This window comes from Nannospalax galili, unplaced genomic scaffold (assembly GCF_000622305.1).
Source record: "Nannospalax galili isolate Female #2095 unplaced genomic scaffold, S.galili_v1.0 scaffold100, whole genome shotgun sequence".
Lineage (NCBI taxonomy): Eukaryota > Metazoa > Chordata > Mammalia > Rodentia > Spalacidae > Nannospalax > Nannospalax galili.
This window is the reverse complement of record NW_008352891.1, coordinates 14,959,632-14,964,432: the sequence shown is the minus strand read 5'-3', so window position 1 is coordinate 14,964,432 and position 4,801 is coordinate 14,959,632. Positions and strand designations below refer to the sequence as shown.

Below are 4,801 nucleotides of genomic sequence, written 5' to 3'. Positions count from 1 at the left end.
AACCAGGGACAAGTCTCCTTTACAAAATCAAAGAAATGAAATAAATCTGTAGTTTTAACCTTTACTCCCTGTGTCTTTAAAGCCTCTTTCAACTGCTTAACATAAAGCTCATGCTGACTCAATTCTTGCCCCATGATCAGACGTTTCCACTTACTTTCGGTTTCAGCCAAGGCAGGTCCCCACGGCGGCTCCGATGTGTCTCAAAATTTGTCGAACTCGTTCCTTTTCACGTCGTCTCCCTCACTGCTGCCTCAGTATCCAAGCCACACGTTGTGGCACCAGATATCCAGGCCCGCGGGACTTTCAACCGGGTACCTGGAGTGAGGAGTGGGGATTGAATGGGGCAAGAGACACAGAGAATGGACACAAGACAGTGCTCTGATCAAGTCTCATTTATTGAATGCCTGCACAAAGCTTTTATAGGGAAGTAGAGGGTGGAAGAAGCTGGGCGGGTAAGTTCTGCTGTTTACCGCACATTCCACAGCCAGACCACGAGGCAGGATGTTTTTACAGGATGAGGAAATTTACAAGGTTGAGGCAGAAAAACATGTTTTTCACAAAATCATCTGGTCACTCTTAAAAGGAAGTCAGAGGTTGAAGCCATAAACAACTTGCTTCACAGACAATAGTTACTATTTCTGGGTAGGGGGCCCACGGCTCCCTACAGTGGTCTAAAGAAAATGACCTCACAATCCAAAGTATTTCTGCCAGGTTTTACTTCTATAGAAAGGTGTGGGGCCAAATCAAGAAAACAAGCACACCTAGTGGAAGTCCCACTGGGTTTTATTCCTAATGCAAAGGACTTCTGTGTCTCACTCTGAGTGATCAGAGCTCACTCACATTCTTACAGGCTTGGCTGACTTAAAACCATGCAGTTGATAAGCAGAATGTGCTTTTCAGCACTGAGTATAACCGTGAGCACATATTTTGATTTTAAAAAGTGTTGACCTTGGAGGAATTTCAATTTCTGTCAAGCTTTTTCTCTGCAATTTTTTGTCTTATTTAACCCTTTTCTGCTAGCATCAGTATGAACCTGTTCTTTCAGGCCATTCGGCTGGTAGCATACAACTGGCTAGATAGTCCTTTGGCATCTCTGGAATAACTGATAAATCTTTGTTAATTATTTACATTCTTGTTTATTGTTGGCCATAAAAATATAGTCTATTTAAGGCCTTCAACTATTTGTTTCTAGCCTTAATTTATTTGAACTTCCCTGGGGACATCAAAGCACCTAGGTGATGACCTCTTAGCCCTAGACTTTGCTAAGAGGAGTGATGTAAAGGGTAAAGCCAGTTGAACCAGTGCACAGGTCCTGTACCAGTTGGGTGGTATGCTGTCCACAATACCACCATAGATAATCTCAAGAGACATTGAGTGTAGAATAATTTCTGTTTGCCTACTGCCTGAGACATTCAGGGTGTACATTTAGGGTTCAAGATCCCCATTGGGCAAGAGAATCCATCTCCATCATGTGAGGCATGTGGAGTAATTCACCTTCCCTACTGATGAGGGGGTTCTGATGGTCTTTCTTATACAGTCAGGAAAAGGAGCATTAAGTCTTATTTCCCTGATGAATCCTTATGCTGTAACAAGGGCAGCATGCAATTTATTCTGGTGGAATCTGCATCCCATTGAAGAGGAAAGGGTACTGCTTGAGCCAGGAGGTGTCCTTCCATGGAAGCATAACAATCACTCTTATTGAGTGCATGCACTGTAAATTTTAACCCGTTTTATCCAACTGTTCATTTCTCCATATCAGTTTTCTATCTTTAAGGTTTGTACCAAATCCTTGATCTTAAATATATATATTTGGCAGGCATCAAATTTTGTCAACTTCCATAGGGCAAGACCAGACGTGCATCAAACTGAATAGTTAGTGGTGAGGTTGTTTTAGTTACATGAACCACATTCCCACTTTCTTTTCTCATAATAAACAGACTAAAAACCGTTCCTCCTTAGTCTTAAGTTTCAAAAGGTCTCTGTGGTACAGTTGACCACTGTTGCCAGGAACCTTTTTTATTCTGGTGTAATGTGTTCAACCTCTTTTAACTGTTCAAACCATAGACCTGATTTTTAAAAAAAGAGCCTGTGACTACCCTAATTCTCACCAAAGTTTATGAAGATTATTTTTTCCCCCTCTTTCTGTTTTGGGCATTCTCCTAAAGTGCCCCAGTGTCCCAAAAGTGTAACATTCACCATCTTAAGATTCCTTTTTGGTATGTCCTTTTTACATTGTTTTGATTCCTTCCTTAGACCAGAATAAAGATTAGGGGAGGTTGGCCTTGCCTTCTCCTTATCCTGTTTCTCATGATCTGATCCATAGCTGTTGCTCCTAGGTCTTTTTGCCCTTCATTTTGTGGAACATGAGGAGATGACAAACAAGACAGGAAATCCTAGACTTTTTATCTGGATGGCTTTTGTCACCTTTTAAGAGTCAACTCTTTCATCCAAGAGGGAATATAATTTATTTTCTCTGGAGATGCTGGGGTTTTATCATTATATGGAAGAATTAAAGTTTGGCACAATCTATCTGACAGTCTGTATTAGTCACTTTTCTGTTGCTGTGATAGAAACACTGACCCATGCAATTTGTAGAAGGAAGGGTTTATTTGAACTTAATGTTCCAGGGGAATTACAGTCAATCGTGGCAGGGAGGCATGGTGGCTGGAACAGGAGCAGCAGAAGTGAAGCTCTCACATCATCACACAGGCACAGGAAGCAAGAGAGCGACTGGAGATCTGGCAAGGCTTAAGAACTCGCTAAGCACACCCCCAGTGACGTGCTTCCTCCAGGATAGCCACACCTTCTAAAACCTTCCAAAAGAGCGCCACCATCTGGGGACAGAATGTCCAAATATTTGGAACCTATGGGGGACATTTTCATTCAAACCACCACTCAGTCTATCCAAACCAAACTTAAGACAGACCTGAAAACAACAATATTAGATCATTTTTATTTTCTCTTTTTCTTGTTTAAGAGTTGTGTTTCCCAAACCTCAAAATTCTCCCTAATGGACTATTGGAGAAACATCAAAGGGAAAATCCACATTTCTCCTTTCCCAGATCCTTCCTGGAGTTACTTAACCCCTCGTATCCCCCTGGGCCATTTGTTTCTCATTTTCAGAGTAATCCCATGATTTATGGCTCAGCCACCACACACCCTCTGAGTATGCCAAACCACCAAAGAGTACTGGGTTCCCTAGTCAAATTTTCCTACCTTAGCTTATGTACAAGTCTTGCCAGTTTGCCACAATTATTCCCCAACCACCAAGGTAGCACTTTATAGTTCAATTTTCCTACCTTGGTTCATGCATGAATTTCCCTGGTTGCCATATGTGTCGTCCCTTTTTTTTTTTTTTTTTTTCCGGAGAGCACTTTATGTCCCCCTGCATTGGTTACACTTCTCTCAAAGACCTCTTGGGATCTTATCTGAAGTGCTGGGATGAATCTATGGTGTGGCAGAGTGGGCTGGCCCAAAATTGGGCCAGAATTGTACAGGTGATATTCCTGAAAACAGGATGCATTGTTAGTGTGAGAAACAATGTGTGAAACTGCAGGTTTAGTACTCAACCATATTATAAGTAGACATTATATTCTTCATTACTACACATCAGTAGTTTAAAAACTGGGGGTAGGGGCTGGAGAGATGGCTCAGAGGTTAAGAGCACTGGCTGCTCTTGCAGCATACCTGGGTTCAATTCTCAGCACCCACATGATGGCTAACAATCATCTGTAACTCCGGTTCCAGGGGAATCTGATGCCCCCTTCTGACCTCCACAGGCATTTCATGACACAGGTGCACTTACATACATGCAGGCAATATATTCATACACATAAAATTAAAATAATAGCTCTTTCCTGGATGCCTGGGTTGACCTCTCCACCTGGGGCCATCCCTGCTTCCTGATCCCTTGAATCCAGATGGACCCAGTTCCTTCTCCAGGTCCCAGGGAGCCCTCTGGGCCTGGTCCCACCCTCACCTCCCTCTGCTTCCTTGGGCCTGCACAACCCGCCGGACACTCGGGCCTCTCTACTGGTAAGTTTTGGGACCTCAGCTCTTTGATTTCCCCAGCCTCATTCACCCTCCCATCTCCCCCTGCCTGTCTCTCCTCCTAGCCTGGTCCTGTCCCAGTCCTTGTCTTGGCACCCCAGACACCGGGGGAACCACCACTGCTTCCTGATCTTTTGCATCCCAACAACTCAGTTTCTTATGGCCCCCAGGAGCCCTCTGGGCCTGGTCCCGCCCTCACCTCCCTCTGCTTCCCTGGGCTGTGCAACCCCCCAGCCTCTTTCCTGGTCACCAGGGCTCACCTTTCGGCTTCCTGATCCTTTGCATCAAGATCAACCCAGTTTCCCAGTGCAGTCCCCAGGAGCCCTTGGGGCCTCTCCCCACCTCCATCTCCCTTTGCAACTCTAGGTGGCATGGCCATGAGCTTCCCGAGACCAGCACCTTTCCTGGGCCCTGCTCCTAGGCCAGTCCAACCCCAAAATTCCTGAGGCCAAAATCTTTCCTGGAGATTTCTCCTAAGATTTCACCTTAGGAGAAAGCCTGAGAGCATCTGATCCTCATCTGATTTGGGCCTCCGTGGGAACTCCCCAAGACAAAAGCAGTCTGGCCACTCCAATATAAAATCAAAAGAGAGAACTGGAAGCTTAGATGAACCAGCTTTTCAGGCCCCAAAAGTAAACCACAAAGGCACATAAAGTTTACAAAAAGAAGCAGACCTAAACTTGAAGGCTTGAGTCTCACACAAGAATCAGAAACTACAAAAGAAATTCACATGTCAAAATCACAGAGAAAA

At 44.4% G+C, this 4,801-nt stretch overlaps 1 pseudogene; it reads right to left on the bottom strand.

Moving 5' to 3' along the window:
* Positions 1-4,801, bottom strand: part of LOC103747681 — a 38,006-nt pseudogene that overhangs the window by 8,275 nt on the left and 24,930 nt on the right.